The sequence below is a fragment of the Rhinolophus sinicus genome, linkage group LG03 (genome assembly GCF_036562045.2).
Source record: "Rhinolophus sinicus isolate RSC01 linkage group LG03, ASM3656204v1, whole genome shotgun sequence".
Taxonomy (NCBI): domain Eukaryota; kingdom Metazoa; phylum Chordata; class Mammalia; order Chiroptera; family Rhinolophidae; genus Rhinolophus; species Rhinolophus sinicus.
The window spans coordinates 153840313-153853469 of NC_133753.1; the positions used below are offsets into that span (position 1 = coordinate 153840313).

General features: G+C 41.1%; 1 protein-coding gene across 11 annotated transcripts in view; it reads left to right on the forward strand.

The window, feature by feature from the left end:
• The window catches only part of ZNF366 (zinc finger protein 366), a 297857-nt gene that overhangs the window by 119488 nt on the left and 165212 nt on the right, over positions 1-13157 (forward strand). For 10 of the 11 annotated variants that reach the window (XM_019728096.2, XM_074328843.1, XM_019728097.2 and 7 more), the window contains 2 exons: positions 1806-1992; positions 3370-3673. The exons of the other annotated variant lie outside the window; for it this stretch is intronic. The gene's annotated coding sequence lies outside the window, so the exon portion shown is untranslated. The remainder of the gene's footprint in view (positions 1-1805; positions 1993-3369; positions 3674-13157) is intronic. 11 annotated transcript variants of the gene reach the window in all.

Sequence of the window (13157 nt, forward strand, 5' to 3'; positions counted from 1 at the left end):
CCTTCCATAGTTTACTATGTATCTTTTTATATTTAAAATTTTGAGTTTTCTTTGCTTTTAAGAACAAATTGACAGTGGATATTTCTTTTAAACATTTCCATATGTATTTCTGCCTCATAATTACATCAACTGTTTATGTTATGTTCCACTACATAAATCAGATTTGTTCCTATTTCAAGAACCTTGCAAGATGTCTATCAAGCAATAATTTGGAAGAAAAATGCAGGCCAAATAATTGTCAGCAAAATAAAACCTGGTGAATGTGGAGTTGTTCAGAGAATCCCAGGGAACTGGGGGCCCGTTCTTTGGCCACAGGGACATCAGACTTAGGTGGAACAAGTCAGGCCTCTAATATTTCCAAATGCTTTTCCTGTCTCTAACTTTGCCTAACTTCTGGACTAGGGGGACAGCCAGCATGTCCTATCCTATATGTACACAGGCATTCCCTGCAGCTTTGTGGTGCTCAATGGTAAAAAATAAAAAATAAAACCCCGATAATTATGACCAGAAGGGCGGAGTAGAAACTTTTAAGTTCTCAGGTTTTAAAAGGCCACATTTAGAAGTGTTATATTTGCTTTCATTTTCAAAGAGGGCGTGTGCTAGGGCGATTCTCGGCATGGCTGTTACAGAGCTGCTGCCAATGCGAGCTGGGCCCCTCCTTCAGTGCGAACTCAAAGAACAGTGAGCTGTTCCTAGATGGTTTGTTCTCATGAATTATTCTTTTCTAGCTGCTCAGCCTGTAGTAGAAACAACTTTACAAAAAGACTGAGAATTATGCATGTTTATGATAACCAGAAGTGGTTAAAAATAAACTCATTCTGTTGGCCGAATTAGGTTATTTTACTGAGCTCCTTGGCTATCCTTTGGTGATTTTCTGTGGACAAACACACTTTGCATCTCCATTTAAAAACCTGCCTTGCCCCATATTAGTTACTATGAATGTCATCTATTTTTTTTTTTTAAATGAATGTCATCTTAATCTACGTTGCCTCGTAAACTAGAAACCTGTGATCCGGCTACCTACCCTCGCCCCCCCCCCCCCCCCCCCAGCCCTCACAGCCAATGGCCCCTGTACTGTGGATCCTTAAAGCTATCTCTCAAATTCATCCCTGTTCCTCTGTCCCCACTGACAATATCGTGGTTCAGGCCAATCAACGTTAATGTGGATTTGCGCACTATTCTACAGACCCTTCCATTTCCTAGTCTCTTCACACTGTCCCTTGTGGGATCTGTGTTTGAAATCTGTGGTGGAAAGGCATTCAGGACTGTCATTACTTAGCCTCCAATCCATCTCTCCAGCCTCTTTCCAAGCTCTACTGTTTCTCTCTTTGTACAGGCCTCAAAGCATGGAGGAATTTGGGAGGCATGTGGGCTTTGGGCATAGACCAGGGTCCTCATTCTGACTCGTGGAGTAACTTTGGGCCAGTTATTTACTCTATATTTCATGCAGTGTTCGGGGTACCTGGGATGGGATGGAGGTCTAGAGTGAAGCAAACAGATGATGTTTCTGCTCCCATGGCATGTGTGGTCTGGTGGAATCAGTAAGTACTTAGTGGTGGCGTGTTTCCAATAGGCAGATTGTGTCAGAGACTGTTAGTTGCTTATTAAATACCTATTCTCTCCATCTCAGATGGAAACGTGTTCTGCTGTTCCCACAATTTCCAAACTCCCTATTGCTTGAGGTGGTCAATGGGATGTAATTGAAAGTTATTGAGTAGGGCTTCTGGGGAAACTACTTAAAACAGTCTGACTCAGCAGGATAATATCAATTTGCCATTTTCTCCTTCCTTTTTCTTCCTGGCTAGAATGCAGATATGATGGTTGGAGTTGCAGCAGCTATCTTGGGCAGTGAGGCAGCTTTGAGGATGGAAGCCTTTTGCTAAGAAAGGTGAAACACAAAGATAGAAGACAACCAGATTGCTGATGATTATGAGGCCTCCATACCAGCCTTGGATTGCCTGTCTTGGGACTTTTACGGGAGAGAAAAATACAGTAAGCTTCTATCTCATTCAAGTTTTCTTGAATTGAGTTTCCTGTTCTGTGTAGCTGAACCTAAACCTAGCTTAACACACAATGTTACTACTGTGTTTCCCCAAAAATAAGACCTAGCCAGACAATCAACTCTAATGTGTCTTTTGGAGCAAAAATTAATATAAGACCCAGTCTTATTTTACTATAAGGCCGGGTCTTATATAATATAACATAATATAATATAACATAATATAATATAATACCAAGTCTTATATTAATTTTTGCTCTGAAAGAGGCATTACAGCTGATTGTCTGGCTAGGTCTTATTTTTGGGGAAACACGATATACACAATCACCAATTAAATACTAGATTTGGAAACTCATGACTTTAAAGGGTAATTAACAGATCACTTAACTACAATCTTGATAATCATCTCTTGTTCTATTATCATTTAAATAATCACAATGATGATGATAATGTCTAATAATAAGGTAATAGTTATATAAATAAATCTTGCCATGACATAATCTATCTTACACCAATTCTCAATCATCTCTAAATTGAGGACACAGTTACAATACCATATCTCATCCCTGCTTCAAATTGGTCTTAGTTTTCTCTATATAAATCTGATTTTCATATTCCTTTTAATTTCTGAATATGGCCCAGAAATGCCAACTGTTTAACATACATGCTGCCACTTCCCAATCCTGTGTCCATGCCAGACATTAATAATTGATGATGGTGTTTTCTCTGTCTCAGCCTCTTTCTCATAAACCTTTTCAATATAGTGCCAGGCATCTCCTACCATTTATGAGAATTAGCAGCAGACATACATTTATTGTAAGCTACTTTCATTAACTTTTAAAATGTTGGGTAGGGCTGAGAATGATAAACTTTTTTCTGAAAAGTGAAATACTTAGAGTTTTCTTTGAGTAATGGAAACTAAGTCAACTCCCACTTCATTGAATGGACACTGGTTTATGTCTTAGGTTTGAAGGAAAGGCAAATGGGGGCACAGCCTGCTTACAGGAGCTCTGATATCAGTATAGATTCGTAAGCTTTCTCTTGGGCACCCATTATTCACAAAGCACTAAATGAGGATGAAGAGATATAGTGGGAAACATAATGGTCCCTTCTCTCCATGGATAAATAATCTAATAAAATATATAGGGTAAATCCAAAACTTTAAATGTACAGATATTAACAATAACAGCTAATCGTTTGCAAAAGATCTTTAGGGATGAGGAACTTAAGTTCTAAATGCTACCTCTGTCACAACCATTGAAATAATAATGGCTAACACGTCATGGGATTTCTGTATATCGGCCCCATATGCTATGGCTTTTCTACAGGTAGTGGGGGCTACACGGCTCATCCAGATTTCTCTTCCCCAGGATTATCCTTTAGACATACCAAGGTGGATTTGCAGTGCCGTGTCCCCTACCTGACTCTTGGAACCTCTTCCCATCCTAACCATGGTTGGTCAACTCAGTATCTTGACCTGATCCACGCTGAGCCAATGAAATCCTCGCTCCCTGGAACATGTATTGGGAATGAAGAGGCCGTGGACTGTAACCATTGAGCCACATATCCACATGTTCCAGAAGGAAGGGGCACAACTGCTGCCGCCTGGATCCTGGATTTGCTGGTTCCTGCTCTCTCGGAGATTTACCAAGCTTGAAATTATTAAGAACTATGGTGAGGTCTATATTTGATATAAACATTTTAATCTACTCTTTCTTCACTTCTTCCTTGAACACTGAGATACCCCAGTATTTTAAGAAATACTCTACTTCTCGTTTTCTTTCTTTTTATTCTTTCTTCCATCCCTTCCTCTCTCTCTCTCTCTCTCTCTCTCTCTCTCTCTCTCTCTCTCTCTCTCTCTCTCTCTGCCTGATTTGCAGGAATCATTCATCATACTCCCTTCCCTCTCCTGCCCCTTTAATGGGATCTCTGTGTGTATTTTTCAGGTGACATCCACACATCTGTCTGTAGAAAGGCGAGAGCAACTGTGGATGTTGACTCTTTTGGGACAAACACATATTGTGTTTGCACTGAAAATTCTGTTCCATTTTAATTCTTCAGATGACCTGGACAAATATGCACAACCCTCAAATTTTGGGGCAAAACCAGGTTTTCATCCCAGAGGTCTCTCTAAATTGTCACAAAAATTGTACCTAACATTCTCACAACCAAATTAGAACTGACCTGATCATTAGAAGCTGACGTGGCTTTCTTTTTCCTCTATTTTTTTTCCCATACTTGCCAATCTATAGTTAAAAATGCAGAGACTCAAAAAGTCAGACAAGATCATCCAATAGTAATTTCTTGTGTCCAAACTGTCTTTGAGTTCAGTTGTGTTGCCCGCAGTGTGGGTGATTTGGTTATCCGTGGATATTACATCCTGAGAAATGCTATTGATTATGTGACCTGCTTATGATGGTTTGACCATGATTTAGGATATAGCTAGCTTCATGCAGACTTATTCAGATTTTGTGACTGAACAATTTCTCTATTGGGGGTGGAAAATTCACGGTGTAGTAAGCTGACTGAATGACAGACACAAATGCCCCGAAGTTTAGGGCAGATAATCCATGCAGAAAATACAGCCTCAGCGGAGTCATCAGTGCTGTTTTGCTCAGGAGGGATGGAAAGTGCACTCAATTGTACTCTAGTAGACGTGGCCTGGACTGAGAACGTGGGCCCTCAGGAAGGGCCAGGGCTCTATTTTTCCTGGCTAAAGTTCTTGAGTATGTGGTGGAATTTCCTCTAATTTATTATGCAACATCATTTTGTCTGTATATCATTTCTTCTGCCAAATTATCTCGAAAGATAATGGCATTTGTCTCGAAAGGCTATTCCCAACTTCTAAAATCATATGTACATGTGGATCAGTATTCACAAATAGCCATGTTCTCAATATTGGGTCCCACCTCTAGAGTCGTTACCAGGACAGTTGCTCTTAACAATGAAAGAGAAAAGAAGTGGAGATTTTAGAGAGTCTGCTGGCTCAGGATTGAGAGAAAGAAAGACGCGTGTGGCAGGTCAGGCTTCCATGAAGCAGACGCTGGGATGCAGTATATTTATGGGGGAGTGAAGGAAGCAGGACTGGGCAGAGGGATTAGCTGGTGGGACTCTGGAGCTGGACTGGCCTCACAGAGTTGTCCCCACTTGGGGCAAAAGGGCAAGACTTTCATACTGTTGTATACCAATGATTAACCAGGCTGCCCCAGGGAATGGGGGTGTGGCCTTGGCTTAGGCAGCTGTCTTCAGTCTAGGCTGTCACTGGCATGGGGGCTCAGCTGTGAGCTAGTGACATCCAACACTCCACACTCCCAGCAGCTGTAGGAATGAGTGCTTCCGTCCTGAAGGGGTGATGACCAGCAGTGACTGCTGGGAGCTGAATCCAGTTGTCCCCCTTGGTCAAAGTCTCTCCATTCTGCCTCGTTGCTTTGTCACTTAGCTAGGAATGTGACCAAGTACAGAACTACTGGATTAGGAAATATTCTCTTTCTTTTCAAATTATGCAAGAATTTTCTAAGATGACCACTTTAAAGTGCAGATCAGCTTTGTGTCAAAATGTAACTGGACTTACCACATATATTTTCGTAAAGAAAACGTCCCCAGGGACACCCCCATTACATAAGGCTGAATGCACAGCGGTGGGCGTGGATTGTGTACACTTCACAGGGGTCTTTTCCAGGGGATTTTAGTTCCTGTGAGGTCAAGGCTCACCCTCCTCCAGAAGCGGCTCGTGGTCTGGTGCTTGGAAAGTTACTGCTCTCTACTGACTATAACATTTGGATTGGTTAACTGGAAATCTCACCTTTTTGAGGGGGAGGGGGATAACTATTATTGAAAAAAATCTCACTTTTGTCGCAATAGATAATAAAACACAGAGGACTTTTCCTTCAGTGGCAGCCTGGTTCCAAAACCAGGGACATGGCTGTGAAGTCAGCAAGCTGGTTCCCAAACCTGGCTCTGCTGTCTATTAGCTCTGTGATCCCCCAAGCAAATCCCTCATCATCTCTGCATCCCAGTTTCTTCAACTCATGAGTTGTAGTGAAGACTGGGTTAATTGATGTGTAAAGTCTTTGTAAATTGTAACGTACACTTCAAATGTCTTCTTATACTTGTTAGAGCTGGGAGAGAGCTGGGTTATCATTTTGGCAAGTTCTTCAGTGCTCAGATGATCCACAGAGTCCCAGGGAGGTCAGAGGACGCGCGTAAGCTTGCACATCTGGCCAGTGGCAGAGCCAGAACCAGCCCCCAGCTCTCCTGAATCCTCGGCTAGTATTTTTCCATTGATTCAAGTCTGCCTCTCATCTCCCCCCTACGGTTCCTCTCACTGCAGCTCCAGGAGACTGTGTGTGTTGCTCACAGTCAGAACCGTCAAGAGGATTTCGGAAGGCACAATGTTTGCCAAAGCTTTGCGTCTATAATCTGGAAACAAGACTCTCTTCAGATCTGAAGAACTATTATTCAAAAATTGTTACCTTAGTCATTATGTGAAAATCCCCCTTGGGTTACAGGAAAGAGAACAGCAGCCCATCTTGTATCGATAATAGAATTACTGAGCATGTACATCCGTGCACATGTGTGCATGTATGCGTGTGTGTATGTGTGTGCATGTATGTGTGTGCGTGTGCGTGTGTGTGTGTCTAGTCAGAGAGAGGGAGACCAGGAAAGAAGGGGAGAGAGAAAGAGAGAAATTACTGTACCATATATCTTATATTATTTTCTACCCGCCTTATTTAATAAGTCTTAATTGAGAGTTCTTGTCATTCTCTCGCATCCGTGAACAAGCTCTCAGTATCCTCAAGTCCTACAGGGCCAGCAGTTTTTCTGCTTTTCTGTAGATATTCATTTCCAAATTTCATTACCATCCCACATGTGAGTCATTCACTCCCATGCAATCCATTTAAAACATCCAGCACACTCGGGGGACAAAAGGAGACAGCTCAGAAAAAGCCAAGCCGATTCCTTTGCTATGTTGAGGACTTGCCAGAGTGAAACACAGGAGAGGAGACCCAGCAGGGTGCCCCCCAAGGTAACCAGCAGAGAATGTGGCAGCATCTCATCCCCACCCACCTCCCCCCTCCAGGAGTATGCCCTTTTATTTTGCTGTAAGTTTCCTGCGTGGGAGACTGGGGGCAATACAGTTGATGAGAGAGAACAGAGATGAGAAAAATTCCTTTAGCAGGATAACAAACATGTAAGCTGAATTTTGTTAAGAGACAATTCCGTAGGCCACATGTGTGCAAGCACCTCTGATGGGGAATCAGAGGACGAACTGGAGTGCTGGCCTTGCCATCCAGCTGGTCCTGTGATTTGGGGCAAGTTTTTTAACCTCCCTGGGACCTCAGGGTCCTCCGTTATTAAATGAGGATAATGACACTTGCTCTAGTGGTTGCACAGTGAATGTAAAAGGTCTGGGGAATGTAAACAGCTTTATAGAAATGTAAATTTATTTTATACATTTACTATGAATTATATACCTGATTTCAATCAGTTCTTCTATATGATAGGCAAGCCCGTATCTTCTAAGGGGATGTTCGTAGCTCCCTGTGCCTTGGAAAGCACACAACAACACAGCACTGCTGGCCTGCTTTTTCTTATGAAGAAGGAAGTCATTTAAGGTATAAATATGATAGATGCGTCCCATGGAAGTTTTCAAGCTAGTACCTTGGGATGCACGCATATTGGCGGTAGGCACCTGGGGCTGTCATGCTAACCAGGCCAGAGGAGTTCTCACATCAAGGTGTCACTTACCAGTAGGCGCCACACTCCTGGTTCTTCAGCATCACTCATTTCCAGCTGTACTTAGGAGAGCTAATCAATTTTTCATCTTCTCCGAGGAGTGCCAGCTTAAAAAACACAGTGTGAAAAATGCCCAAGGGATGGCCATCCTCGGCCTTCCTCTGTGGAGAGGATCCACATGGCGAGTCCTACTGCTGGGGGTGGGGTGGGGGGTGGAGGGTGAGGAAGGGCTCCCACAAATAAGCTATTGCCTCAAGGAGCAGGTGGTAAAGAAGGAAGGGGGCATGGTTCCCACATCCTTATTAGCAGTTTTCATTGTGTGGCATTTAAAACCAAAGAAGGAGCTAGATATTAGCTCTTGGCTGAGTCTAACACTCAGAAATTCATGCCATCGTTTACTGCACTCAGACACAGCATTGCATGACCAGCGTAGTGTTCTTCAACCTCAGAATAGACTTAGGTTTCAGAAGGCGTTCTGTTCTTGCACGTAAATATTTTCTCTGTCCTCAAAAGTTTTCTCATGGGGAAGAGTCATACTGCCCTATACACAGGAAATTCAGCATATGAGTTGAAGAAATTTTGGGGACTGAATATATTAACACACCAGAATTGGGTTGGGGTTTCCATTGACATTTGGTGGCTAAGAGGTTCTTTCCTTAAGCTCTTCAGCATCCAGCAAAATTGCTTGAATTTTTATATTAGAGGAAGAAAATAGAGTTTGTGGCACCGCTAACTTAAACTTGGAGAGAAGGGGAATTCCATGACCTTGGCATGGAGTTGGGCCCAGGGAGTGCAAAGCAAGTCTTTTTCTGATTCACATCATTTTGTGGTGTGGGTCCTCTCAGATTCTAGGAGCCTGGGTTCCTTCAGATCTATCTATTTAGCTAGTTCTAGAGGGAGAAAACTCCAAATGGATTAGAGGCTATACAGAAAATCAAAATTAGAGACAGAAGCAAAGCGAATTGTAGGTTTAAGGTAGTTGGAGTAAGGGCCTGATGATACAAGCTAAAATCCTGATTTTATCATTTATTAGCTCAGAGATGCTAGAAAAAGTCACCATTACTTGTCTGAGCCTCCTGAAAATAATGCAGATAAATTGTATCCGTCTCCTCCACCAACACCCTACCTATCTCACAGTTGTTAGGATGGGCATGAAAATTTTTTACCAACTATAAAGCACAATGCTTCCAGGACTGGAAACATCTTACTTGTGTATGTGCTTGTGAATATGTTTAAGTGAATAGCAGACAAGCACGTTGTTCATGTATGTGTTTGATATTTCCATTTTGTCTGTTTTGTTTGCTAATGGAGTAAATTGGATATAAGCATGTCAGGGAAAGGACATTGTCTGCGATGTTTATGGCAGGGAGGATGCATCAGCCAATCTGCACTCGTCTAGGGACCGAAAATCTACAACTGCAGAAATTATGCCTCAGTTAGACTTTGTCCTGGGGTGGGTGTTACATTAGATTTTGAAAAAAGACAGGTGGGTCTGTGACAAGACTCCAAGAGTCAAAGACTTGCAAGCGAAGAGTGTCAAAGGCACACAGTGGGGACTCAACGTTGCTTTTCTATTCCTAGAAAGTCCCATGATGGTCTAAACTATTTTCTTTCACATCTCCCTGGCCTGACAAAGTCTTATCTAATTTTCTTATCTTGAAAAAAAAATGTAACCTATTAATTATTTTAGTTTGTTTTGATTTGTTTTTGGATGTGATTCTTAGAGACAAATCTTCAGATTTTTCTTTTCTTTTAAAAATAGGCATTTTTACATGAAAGTCCTCTTGAATTAAAGCAATAGTATCCATATAACGAAAGATCATTGCATAGTGATAATTGTGGAACTAGTCATAGTCTTTGTACACTCGTACAATTTAAAACAAAAGAATGTTGTTTTCCCTTCCACTGCATGAAAACTATCAGATTTCAACACCACAGCATTAGGCCAAGTTTACTCAGTATGGCTTTCAGGTGCAGCAGAAAATTAGTGTGTTAAATAACCTTCCCATCGGCACTGCCCTAAAATCACATTGCTAAACTTGGAAGCTAAAGCAGTTGAAATTAAACAGGTTAATGTAAAGACAACCTATTGTGTTTCCGTGAAAAAAGGGCCCTCAGGTTGTCTTGTGAAGTTCAAGAACAGTGAAGGCTTAAAAATGTTGCCCAAGAACATTTCTGAGAGAAAGAGAGAGAGAGAGAGAGAGAGAGAGAGAGAGAGAGAGGCTTAGAGAGTACCTGAATTTTGGAACAACTAGTAATAAAAGTATAAATTTACACTCTTATATTGCACCTCTTTTATCCAGAGAACTCAACCACAAATATTAAGCACTTACCAATTTCTTAGTCCTTATAGCTTTAAATTCATTTTATTCGTAGACGATGTAATTTTCTATCAGGTTTCGGATCTCCACGGAGGTGGTAGTGATGAGAGGTGCACTGTGTTGTCGTTGGACCTGTTTATTAGGTGACTGGAACTCAGATTCAAAGGATCCTTCTTTCTACAGGGATCATGCTAAGATTTTATTTTATGTTTAACATAGAGTTTTGTTAGCAACAACCTCTACTTTTGTCGATCTGAACACTTGATGGTCTTTTCCAAAAGTATATTGCTGTATGGTCATAAATTGCTTGAACCAGTAGAACGTTCATTTACCCTCTTTCACTCTCACTTCCATGATAGCCAACGCTCTGCACCCTGACCGTTGACATGAATGAAATAAGCAGGTGAAGGTCTAGGAGGTGGTTGGTTTCTTCATGTGGTTATGCTGGACTTTGATTTGCGACTGGAAAATCAATGACTTCTTCCTAATCTGAGTTTCTGCATCTTCATTTTTAACCAAATATTGCTCTCCGTATTCAACCTATAGCTATCTATAGTAAATAAAAGCATTGTCAATTATGACACAGTGGAGCAGGAGATGTGCACTGTGAAAATGTAACCTGTGTATCTCATAAAGTACTATGAATTGTCTGTCAGCACACTATAATATCTCACAGTTTGAATAGGAGAAAAAAATGGTAGCCTGTATTTTGCTGACTAAGGCCTTGCCCCGACCATGTTATAATTGAGAATGTTCAAAATGTTCTCATTTCAGTATTAGTGTACATTGAGAATCACATTCCAAGAATTAAACCAGATGAAGACCTAAGGCCTCATTCCAACATTATGAAGAGGCCGGGAGGAAAATGGGACCTGATTAGTCATCTGCACTACATGCTTCTAACAACTCTGCCAAAGGTGTCTGTAAACTCATGGCCAGCGGCAGCCACCTCCGAGGGAGGCTCTCTTGACCTTGAGGCCATCTCTGAGCATTCACCTTGGGGCAAATGAAGACTGGAGCACGGTCTGTATTTTTCCATATGCTCAACTCACTCTAAGCCCACGGATGATCACCGTGCCGCATGAATTTTGTAACTAGCCTGTGAAATTTGGCTGCTGCCACATGGGCAAGTTTGAGAGTAGTGGCTGGTCCTGGTCCAGGGGTAGCCACTCCAGCTGTGGTTATAAATCACTGGGACGTTGTGAAAGAGCCTCTATCAGAGGCTGGCTCCTTAAAGCCCCTTTTCTGCTTGGAGACCATAGAGAAACAGATACCAATAGCTGAACCTGTGCTATTCAGAGTAGGGCGCCAGCATCAGACCTTCCCTCTCCATTCCAGTCTCAAGCCCCGTCCTTCTCCCCTTTGTTTCCTTTTAGTCTGTGTTCCCTCCATTTGACAATTACTGCCTTGGTTTTTAAAGAACATAACATTCTGCCACGAATAAAGCCATTTTGGTTGTTTTGAATTCCAGAGCATTTGATTAATGTGGCAATATCCTCTCCTCTGTGGCGTAAGTTCCCAGCCCCTCTTTGGGAAATTGACTCATAGTCAGGCTATGACGCTGAAGTGTGAGGACTGGAGGTAAAAGCGGTGCCTCCGGTTAAAGCTGGAGGTGATACTTAGAAATCACCTTTTGAAACCCTGAAAAGAGAGTGTTACCTACTGACTCACTGATCCTATTTCCTTTGGACTCTCAATTCAGGGTGATATCATTTACCCATAATCATCAAAACATTTCTTGTTTTGATAATTATAGCAATCAGTGTAATTGAAATTCATACCTATATAATATGTAATATATAATTTTAGAAAGGCTCTAATCATGTATTAAAACGAGTCCTGACACTGAAGGAAGGGGGAAAAATCCAAGGGAAATAATGAAGAGAAATAGTTTGGTGGCATAAGGACCTTTCATGAGACATTAAAAAAAAACCCACCCCAAATATTTCGATTTTATTTTTACCTTTCAGTGAAGGCAACAATGCTGTCTGAAACTTGAGAAACCATTGGTAGAGAATTGAAAATGAAGCAAAATAAAATAAAACAGAACTGGGAAAAAATTTTCACCAAATCTGTTACCCTCTGTAAGCCAAATGTAACTTTGAAACTTGATGCCAGTCCCCAGTGGTCCAAGTTACTGCCTTTGCTCTTTTTAATACATCAGCTGATTATGGACTTAATAATAAATGTAATTGAAAATCACTGTTGGCTCCTTTGAAGTTTGCTGCCAAATAACGTTTTGTGGAGGAATGTAAAAAAAAAAAAAAATCTGAGGGAAACTTCAAACAATATTTTAAATATTCAGAATCAGCAGTCATGGTGTTTGATTTACCTCAAGAAATTCATAGTGATTATAAATATAATATCAACTCAAGAAAGCACTGTAATTTCCCATCTCTAATAATTGTCACCAGGGCAGTCATTTTCCTAATTACTTCATCTCTGCCTGGCTCTGAATGAAGTTAATTTTTTATTCCTAAACAAATATGTGACCAGAACAAAGTACCCGAATTAATAAGCTATTGTCAGTCAATTTCATCCATGACTATGGGAACAATGTCACTAAGACAATGCAGTTCTTTCCCAGCAATAATGTCATTCTGCCCAGACTTTCATTTTAGGACAGGGTTCCTGCAATGAATTAATAGCCTCTGGAAATGCTGCAGAGCTACAACAACAGCTTTCTGGTTTTGATTATAAGGCAGAATGATTGTTGGTTTTCTGTAATATTTGCATTATGAATGGGATTCCATTTTTTTTCTCATCAAAATGCAGTGTTCAGGTGAGAGAAACCTGAGCTTTGTTCAATCAAAGCCCTATATTGTGACCAGAATAGAAATCACTTGATTCTGGTTCTTTAAGAAATATAGCTTATTTTAAAACTGAGAAAATACTAGGGTAATACACAATTGAGAATTTGAGATGGTGTGCACATTTAAGATGAAATCCCTGTGTGTTGCTCTGGGTTTCATGGTAACTAGCTGCATGCCCCTCCACCAAAATGCTTTCATGACACTCCTTCTAGTGCATTGAATTTTAAAAATTAAATGTATAAAAAGAAACACAGCTTAAACAGAGGCAGGTGGTGGGGCGGAATGTTA